Source organism: Lytechinus variegatus, chromosome 1 (genome assembly GCF_018143015.1).
Source record: "Lytechinus variegatus isolate NC3 chromosome 1, Lvar_3.0, whole genome shotgun sequence".
Classification (NCBI taxonomy): Eukaryota; Metazoa; Echinodermata; class Echinoidea; order Temnopleuroida; family Toxopneustidae; genus Lytechinus; species Lytechinus variegatus.
In genome coordinates this window covers 68,508,775-68,519,199 of record NC_054740.1, presented here as the reverse complement: position 1 = coordinate 68,519,199, position 10,425 = coordinate 68,508,775, and the positions used below count along the sequence as shown (strand labels likewise).

The 10,425-nt window shown below is 40.2% G+C and overlaps 1 pseudogene; it reads left to right on the top strand.

Moving 5' to 3' along the window:
* Positions 1-749: 749 nt before the first annotated feature.
* Positions 750-7,045, top strand: LOC121431676 (annotated as a pseudogene).
* Positions 7,046-10,425: the final 3,380 nt, after the last annotated feature.

Below are 10,425 nucleotides of genomic sequence, written 5' to 3'. Positions count from 1 at the left end.
TGCAATACTGAGAAATAAGAGCTTGTGTGATGAGGAATCGATTCATGACAAATGTTTTATTCATAAGCTGCGCGATTATCATAATCAGCCTAATTACCATATATGTGCACAGCAATTGATCTATTTCTTTGTCAAAGTACTGTCTACAATGGCCTGAAGTCTTATATAATACGGCTCTTCTTATGTTTTTATGATTATGAATTCATTAATGACACCAAATTACCCTTATAATCAATGACAATGTCTTAATAACAATAATTAGCATAGTGCACTAAATTTTATGAGCAGTTAAAGGGGAAGTTCACCCTGAAGAAAACTTTGTTGTAAAAATAGCAGAAAAAATAGTAAAAAATATTGGTGAAGGTTTGAGGAAAATCCGTTCAAGAGTAAGAAAGTTATTAGAGTTCAAAGTTTTGGATTTGTGACGTCATAAACGAGCAGCTGCCCCATGTGTTATGTAATATAAAATGCATGAATTTCAAATTTTGTATGGTTCCTGATAACTTAATTTTGTTTTCTATTCATGATCGGGTGTAAAATGATTTGTCTATTGATATACAAAAGGTACAGTGAAAACCATTTTCAATTTTCTGAGAAAATGACATTTCATTGATTTTTTACCATTCGCTATGTAGAAATGCTGCTCGCATATGACGTCACAAATCAAATAATTGAAATTCTTATAACTTTTTAATTATTTGATGAATTTTTCTCAAACCTTCGGCAATACTTTTTATTATTTTTTCTGCTATTTTTACAATAACCCTTTTGTCAGGGTGAACTTCCCCTTTAATAAATATTCCTTTGACATTATTTTCCCCTTTGAATCAATGATGGCAATATACTTTGCACAATACTCCAATCAACCCCCCCCCCCCATGGTTTTCTAAAGTGACAAATTTATTAGTGTCATAAATGAATTCCTTGTCATGGAAAACATTATCACTCATCCTCCTTTAAGAAAGTCCATACAGTGATTGTAATTTCTATAAATTTTGTTACACAACACTATGCTACTACTAGTGTCTGGAATCCTGCCCTATGGGACAAAGTGCAGAAGAATAGAATACTTTGATCGAAAATGATATACATGTACAGAGACATACAAGGTGAAGGATCATGAGTTAGTAAGTGGGAAAAGAGCACGATTGAGGATAGTTGGGGAATGCTATGCAGCGAAAGTATTGCAGTGTATCATGTTCATATAGCAGCATTGAACATTCTGATGAACTAGTCTTCATTGATGCTTCAGGAAACATGAATAGGCAAGGATGTTGAGTGCTCCTCTTATCAACTCACTGCTGTGCTTCCTCTACTTGGATACTACCAGTAAACATCCCAAGACTGGGACAGAGACTCTACATTTGTACAATAAATTGTTTAGTGATGACTCTTACTCTGGGAGAGGATAGAGAGGACCTTGGCATTCCATCATCATCTTCTGCTAATCTGGGACATGGAGAGGACATGGTCATGGATCCTTACAGGATTCATGGCATCACTCCGTGTCATGAAAGACCTCTAAACGAGGCATTCATCGCTCCATCTCTCCATGAATGCCTCGTTTACCCCGAAATTGAGGTTTCAAACCAACGTAAGAGGAATGAAAAATTGCCAGGGGCAATCTCTGGTGAAGCCTTCATCAGATTTGCAGAAGAGAAAGAGAGGAATAAGAGAGAGGAAGAGGAAAAGAAAAGGCAGAGAAAGGAGGAGCGAGACCAAAAGAGGATGGAAAGGAAAAACAAAAGGAAATGCAAACGGATCAGAGACAAAGACGGCAACACGAGCTCCAAAAGAAAAATATAGATCGCGAGATGAGAGTGAGAGAGAAGCTAGAATGAATAATGGAGTGAGAATGAAGGAAGCCACATAAGAAAAAGACGCTGAGAAAAGAAAGAACAAGACTTCCTTTCTAGATTCTAGCAAGTGTGCACTGCATGCATAATGGAACAGAAGCCATGAAGTGCAATTAAGGCTTAAAACACAATGTAAAAAAAATTGTGAAAAAGAATTCATAGCATGCACACAAATTTTTTGGTTGGGAGGTGGGGGCGGGGGCAAAATAACTGAATCCATCGTGCCTACGATTTCATGCGATGACAATGATCTCCAAGGGGCCATACAGATTTTCAAACGACAATTTCAAAACATATTGTCACAATGAAATATGTTACTCCCACCCCCCCCCCCCATTAATGCACAGATGGTTTGAAGACCTCAAGGGATTCCTCAATGAAAACAATACCCAGAGCATTCTACAAGAACCTGGAAGGATTTTCAATGCAGACAAGTCAAGGTTTCCACTAGAAGGGCATTGGAGATCATGTGCTGGCACTGAAGGGAGAAAAGGTAGTCCAACACTTTAAGAATTCGACAAAAGGACAGGTGACAGTTCTTACCGCCTATGATAGTGTTGCCAGGGAGGCATGATGGAGCAGCTTACCAAGGTGCGCCAAGGGGCTTTTACTTTGCTCAAACTAAAAACAGCTGGATGGACTGGATAGCAAAGGCCTTTTATGGCTATATTGCTAACTTATTCCAGCCATCTTTGGCTCAAAAGAAGTGCCCCTCCTTGCACTCTTGCTTGGGGATGGTCTCTCTGCACATCAGACGTTGGAGGTAGCGATGTGAAGGGAATGGTATTCTCCTATATCGATTCCCTCCCAATGCAACGCATCCTGGAACAGGGCCGAGTAGCTGTTCCGTTTTTGCAACCCCAGTGATTACATCACAACAGCAACATTTTCGAGAGTTTTCGCTGATGCTTGGCAAGAACTTGTCAGAAAACCAAGCACTGCTGCATTGCGGTTTAGAGCAGCAGGGATTTTCCTGTTTACGAAGAGGTACTACTCTGACTTACTTCATACAGAAGAATTATATCACTTCGTTGGTAGTACTCCTCAAGAAGGGATTACTCCATCTTCTCTGAATGATGCTTTCATTCCTGAGGGTGATGACATGAGGTCACCTCAACCAGATGAGCCAGAAGACGACATTCCATCATCATCTTCTGCTAATCTGGGACATGGAGAGGACATGGTCATGGATCCTTACGGGATTCATGGCATCACTCCATGTCATGAAAGACTTCTAAACGAGGCATTCATCGCTCCATCTCTCCATGAATACCTTGTTTACCCCGAAATTGAGGTTTCAAACCAACGTAAGAGGAAAGAAAAATTGCTAGAGGCAATATCAGGTGAAGCGTTCCTCAGATTTGCAGAAGAGAAGGAGAGGAATAAGAGAGGAAGAGGAGAGGAAAATGCAGAGAGAGGAGGGGCGTGACCAAAAGAGGATGGAAAGGAAAAACAGAAGGAAATGCAAACAGATCTGAGACAAATACGGCAACAAGAGCTCCAAAAGAAAAAATATATTGCAAGATGACAGTGAAAGAGAAACTAGAACGAATGAATGAAGTGAGAATGAAGAAAGCCACATAGGAAGAAAGAAAAAAAACGCTGAGAAAACAAAGACCATGAATTTCTGTCTAGATTCCAGCAAGCGTGCACTGCATGTATACTGGAACAGAAGCCATGAAGTGCAATTAAGGCTTAAAACACACACAAAAATTGTAAAAACAAGGTGAATGGGGGCAAAATGACTGAATCCATCGTGCCAAAGATGTGATGGGATGACGATTGTCTCCCAGGGGTAATACAGATTTTCAAACAATTTCATAACACATTGTCATGATGAAATATTTTATCCCCCCATTAATCCACAGACCTCAAAAGATTCTTCAATGAAAACAATGCCCAGAGCATTCTAAAAGAAGCTGGAAGGATTTTCAATGCAGACGAGTCAGGGTTTGCACTAGGTAGGCATTTAGACGATCATGTGCTGGCACTGAAAGGAGAAAAGGTAGTTGAACAAGTCAAGAATTAGACGAAAGGACAGTTTGGTAATTGCATGCGCGGAGGGCAGCTTCTTACCGCCAATGATAGTGTTGCCAGGGAGGCATGACGGAGCAGCTTTCCAAGGTACACCAAGAGGATCTTACTTCGCTCAAACCAAAAGCAGTTGGATGGACAGCAAATACTTTTTATGGCTATATTGCTAACTTATTCCAACCATCTTTGGCTCAAAAGAAGTGCCCCTCCTTGCACTCTTGCTTGTGGATGGTCTCTCTGCACATCAGACGTTGGAGGTAGTGCTGTGAAGGGAATGGTATTCTCCTATATCGATTCCCTCCCAATGCAACGCATGTACTCTAACCATGTGATGTGTCAGTCTTTAGATCCCTGAAGGCATCCTGGAACAGGGCCGAGTAGCTGTTCCGTTTTTGCAACCCCAGTGATTACATCACAACAGCAACATTTTTGAGAGTTTTCGTTCATGCTTGGCAAGAAGTTGTCAGAAAACAAAGCACTGCTGCATTGCGGTTTAGAGCAGCAGGGATTTTCCTGTTTACGAAGAGGTACTACTCTGACTTACTTCAAACAGAAGAATTATATCACTTCGTTGGTAGTACTCCTCAAGAAGGGATTACTCCATCTTCTCTGAATGATGCTTTCATTCCTGAGGGTGATGACATGAGGTCACCTCAACCAGATGAGCCAGAAGACGACATTCCATCATCATCTTCTGCTAATCTGGGACATGGAGAGGACATGGTCATGGATCCTTACGGGATTCATGGCATCACTCCATGTCATGAAAGACTTCTAAACGAGGCATTCATCGCTCCATCTCTCCATGAATACCTTGTTTACCCCGAAATTGAGGTTTCAAACCAACGTAAGAGGAAAGAAAAATTGCCAGAGGCAATCTCCGGTGAAGCGTTCATCAGATTTGCAGAAGAGGAGAGGAATAAGAGTTAGGAAGAGGAGAGGAAAATGCAGAGAGGAGGGGCGTGACCAAAAGAGGATGGAAAGGAAAAACAGAAAGAAATGCAAACAGATCAGAGACAAAGACGGCAACAAGAGCTCCAAAAGAAAAAATATATCGCAAGATGACAGTGAAAGAGAAACTAGAACGAATGAATGAAGTGAGAATGAAGAAAGCCACATAGGAAGAAAGAAAAAAAACGCTGAGAAAACAAAGACCATGAATTTCTGTCTAGATTCCAGCAAGCGTGCACTGCATGTATACTGGAACAGAAGCAATGAAGTGCAATTAAGGCTTAAAACACACAAAAAAATTGTACAAACAAGGTGAATGGGGGCAAAATGATTGAATCCATCGTGCCAAAGATGTCATGGGATGACGATTATCTCCCAGGGGTAATACAGATTTTCAAACAATTTCATAACACATTGTCATGATGAAATATTTTTTCCCCCCTCTTAATCCACAGACCTCAAAAGATTCTTCAATGAAAACAATGCCCAGAGCATTCTAAAAGAAGCTGGAAGGATTTTCAATGCAGACGAGTCAGGGTTTGCACTAGGTAGGCATTTAGACGATCATGTGCTGGCATTGAAGGGAGAAAAGGTAGTTGAACAAGTCAAGAATTAGACGAAAGGACAGTTTGGTAATTGCGTGCGCGGAGGGCAGCTTCTTACCGCCAATGATAGTGTTGCCAGGGAGGCATGACGGAGCAGCTTACCAAGGTGCGCCAAGGGGCTTTTACTTTGCTCAAACCAAAAACAGCTGGATGGACTGGATAGCAAAGGCCTTTTATGGCTATATTGCTAACCTATTCCAGCCATCTTTGGCTCAAAAGAAGTGCCCCTCCTTGCACTCTTGCTTGGGGATGGTCTCTCTGCACATCAGACGTTGGAGGTAGCGATGTGAAGGGAATGGTATTTTCCTATATCGATTCCCTCCCAATGCAACACATGTTCTCTAACCGTGTGATGTGTCAGTCTTTAGATCCCTGAAGGCATCCTGGAACAGGGCCGAGTAGCTGATCCGTTTTTGCAACCCCAGTGATTACATCACAACGGCAACATTTTCGAGAGTTTTCGCTGATGCTTGGCAAGAACTTGTCAGAAAACCAAGCACAGCTGCACTGCGGTTTAGAGCAGCAGAGATTTTCCTGTTCACGAAGAGGTACTACTCTGACTTACTTCATACAGAAGAATTATATCACTTCGTTGATAGTACTCCTCAAGAAGGGATTACTCCATCTTCTTTGAATGACGCTTTCATTCCTGAGGGTGATGACATGAGGTCACCTCAACCAGATGAGCCAGAAGACGACATTCCATCATCATCTTCTGCCAATCTGGGACATGGAGAGGACATGGTCACGGATCCTTGTGGGATTCATGGCATCACTCCATGTCATGAAAGACCTAAACGAGGCATTCATCACTCCATCTCTCCATGAATGCCTCGTTTACCCCGAAATTCAGGTTTCAAACCAACGTAAGAGGAAAGAAAAATTGCTAGAGGCAATCTCAGGTGAAGCGTTCCTCAGATTTGCAGAAGAGAAAGAGAGGAATAAGAGAGAGGAAGAGGAAAGTAAAAGGCAGAGAAAGGATGAGCGTGACCAAAAGAGGATGGAAAGGAAAAACAGAAGGAAATGCAAACAGATCTGAGACAAATACGGCAACAAGAGCTCCAAAAGAAAAAATATATTGCAAGATGACAGTGAAAGAGAAACTAGAACGAATGAATGAAGTGAGAATGAAGAAAGCCACATAGGAAGAAAGAAAAAAAACGCTGAGAAAACAAAGACCATGAATTTCTGTCTAGATTCCAGCAAGCGTGCACTGCATGTATACTGGAACAGAAGCCATGAAGTGCAATTAAGGCTTAAAACACACACAAAAATTGTAAAAACAAGGTGAATGGGGGCAAAATGACTGAATCCATCGTGCCAAAGATGTGATGGGATGACGATTGTCTCCCAGGGGTAATACAGATTTTCAAACAATTTCATAACACATTGTCATGATGAAATATTTTATCCCCCCATTAATCCACAGACCTCAAAAGATTCTTCAATGAAAACAATGCCCAGAGCATTCTAAAAGAAGCTGGAAGGATTTTCAATGCAGACGAGTCAGGGTTTGCACTAGGTAGGCATTTAGACGATCATGTGCTGGCACTGAAAGGAGAAAAGGTAGTTGAACAAGTCAAGAATTAGACGAAAGGACAGTTTGGTAAAAAAAGAAATCATGTTCAGCTTCTCCCTTTCACTGAGGATGTAGTGACACTCTCTCAGTTCTTGAAGACAACAAGTGAAGATCTCTACAGCAGTCTGCACTGGGAATCCCATCAAAAGGAGGAAGCGGAGGACATATGTCCAACACCAGTGCAGGCTGAAGGTTCTCTGCCAGCGGTATGACGTAGATGGTGACATTGAAGGTCTACTGTGAGCCATCGGGCAAAGCATCAGAATCAGCAATGTTGGACATGAACAGGTGCCATAGAGCAAGCATTTTGTATACCACAGATTACATGTGACCACCTATATATCAAATGAATAAAGCTTCATTAATTATTAAAGATCTTTGTTCTATGAAGTTTTTCGGGGGGGGGGGGGGGCTATACTATAACCCCTTTTACACCAACCCTATGTAAATGCAGTTCTCCCTACTTAAAAGAAAAAAATGGCCATGACGTAGTGGGAACTGCTACAGCATTAGCTATAACAAGGACTGTCATCAAAACGTGGCATAGTTTGGGATGCAAGCATTCTGTTTAAATGCTGGTGATATTAATTTCTAACTCCAAAAGTAATTCATGCATGACTAAACCAAACAAGATTTTTAACCAAACAAATTCCTCCCAGGCTAACACCAAGCAGATTTTAAACGTCATCAGTCATTGTTAGTTGAACTTAATTTGCAATGAAAGGAAAAAGTTAAAACAGATTAAACAATGAAATACCTAGGTCTTATAATAGATGACAAGTCGAAATAGAATATACACTCTAGTAAAAATTGATCAAACATTGCAGGTTTACCGATGTTACACCTGTAGCACATTTAAAGCTCTAACTTAGAACTGTTTATGGCCTGTTTATGGGTTCAAAACTAAACATCTGAAGGTGCAAAGTAGGTATAAAAATGCAACTTTAAAGATGCTCTTAGTGTGACATTGGTCTGCACCTTTTATATTAATGAAAACAATGATATTAAAGGTGTAAAGTTTAACCTATTTTACTTGGCGTGTATATACATATAATACGTGCAGATCAATATTATATTTCTTTGGTAATCTGTAAAGAAAGTGCAGACCTTTGCAATCCAAAGACCATGACTTACTCTTAAGATTAATAAAAAAAAAGTCTATGCATTTTAAGTGTTAAAAACAAAAATCACATCATAACAAATACCAAGATGGAGGCTGAGAAAAAGAAGAAAGCTGAAGGAGAGAAAATCACGCTCATATCCAAAATATTAAAGAGAGAGGGAAGAAATCTTGAGACCCAAACTCAATTCAAGGATCACCTTTCAAGATAAAGAAAAGGCGTGGGCCGAAATTGCCCTAAAACTAAATGCAGCCAACCCAACAGTCAAGCGATCAGTGCCAGAAATAAGGCCAACAATACCAGCAAAATTAGCGATACCAAAAAACTCTGTCCATGTTTTGCCGCCATTCCACATAATTTGGCAGATGCACGAATTAAAGCAGTTTGGTCAGTAAAGCTTTGGTAACATGCGTGATTATCTTTGACACAGCTGGTTGAGAGATAGAGAGCGTGTCACCATCAGTCCGCTGGAAACAGCCAGTGGCATAGAAATGCAAAGCTGTGCATATCTTATCTATGGGTTCAATGTGAAAGTTTTGATTCGCTCTAGGGGCAATGTCATCATAGATGAGATTGGTAATGTAAAGAATACCTTCCCTGTTGAATCAATAGCATTGGATAAGTTCAACACTGGTATATGTATCTAAGGGATGAACTCGTCTGTCTGTCAAATACCATCTCATTTCATGCTGGTTGTGGTGCGGGTGGTGGATAGAAGCTGCCATCTTTCCTGTTTATGCTATAAGGCAACCAACAATTAAGACAGCTCACAACTGTCTTAAAGTTAGGGCAAAATTCTTAGCCATGTCGTATTTATGGAATACAGACTCTGCAGTCCTAAGAAAAGTTACTATGCCATTCATCCTAAATCTGTCTTAGTCGGGCAAAAACTCTTAGCCAACTTCTTTATGGACAACAAAATTCTTAGCCAATTCTTTATGGAATACGCGTTTTGGTTAAGAACTTCGTCTTAGACAGAAAATAAGACAAAATTCTAATGTTTTTTACTTAAGCATGCTTATCTCATTAATGGAATATGGACCCTGGTCTTTTCTAATTGGAATCGGTCATGGTAAATTTCTCGATCAAGGATTACCTGGTATTCTTGGTTTTGAAACGGTCTGAATACACTTATATTGCTACTTTGGTCATCTTGGTCAGAAGACCAAGTCCAATGTGATTATTTATGACAAACTACCATGCTCATTATGAGCAAAATTACAGAAATTGCCTGATCACCTGCAGTTTAAAAAAATAAAAATCATAACACATCACAAAGTATATTGCAAACTAATGAAAAAAGTTTAGGCTTCACTTGGGCCTCTTCCAGCAGACATATTGTAGCAATGGGGTGGTGTTTCATAATGCTGTCCAGAAGTTCAATATTTAAAATACCAATGGTAACCTAATCTTGTATTACATGAATACCCCAACATTTCCCTATTTGAACATATTTGAGTGACTTCAATTCAATCAAATTTAAGACATTATTAACTCTGCATTAACCCTATCTAGGCCGGGGTATTTTGGGAGTTCCTATGGCCGGGGGGGGGGGCCTCCCAGGCCCCCCCCTAAGATCTCGGCCGTCGACCGCGCGATCGCGCCGAAAATTGGCACGCGGGTTGCCTAGGACATAATCTACAAGATTGTATAGTAATTTATTTCATGCGAATCGCTATTAAGTGATTATGCTAATTTATGCCTAATTAGTATGCGAAATCATACTTTTTCCTCTAACTCCCTAAATAAAGCTCCAAATGTACTAATTTTTGGTATAGAAACTCTTTGTGGTGTCCTTAGCAAGAATACATGAAAAAAATTGTGATATCAAATCATTTTCTTATGTATTATATTGTTTTTTGCAATTTCTTATGTATTTCTTTGTTTTTTGACCTTTTGTTTTTCATTGTTTTTTTCAATGAAATTTGTTGGGGACTCTTCTGTGATCATAAAAATCATAACATGAATAAATTTAGACTAGCAAAACTAAAAATAATCATACATTTATGAAGTTTGGTTGAAAACACAATTTGCATTGACTTTGTACACGAAATCACGTTTTTGAGCAATTTTCGGTCTGACATGCACTTACATAATGTTGCGTAATTCCAGAACCACGTACCCGGGTGACGCGAAATTGGTCTCAAAAGTTGCGCAAGACTTGAAAGTAAAAACTCAGCGAGCGGCGCGGTCAAAAAATTTCGCACGGCGAAAATATCGCGCAATTCGTTGAGGGGGGGGCCTCCGAGGCCCCCCCCCCGGCCTAGATAGGGTTCAGA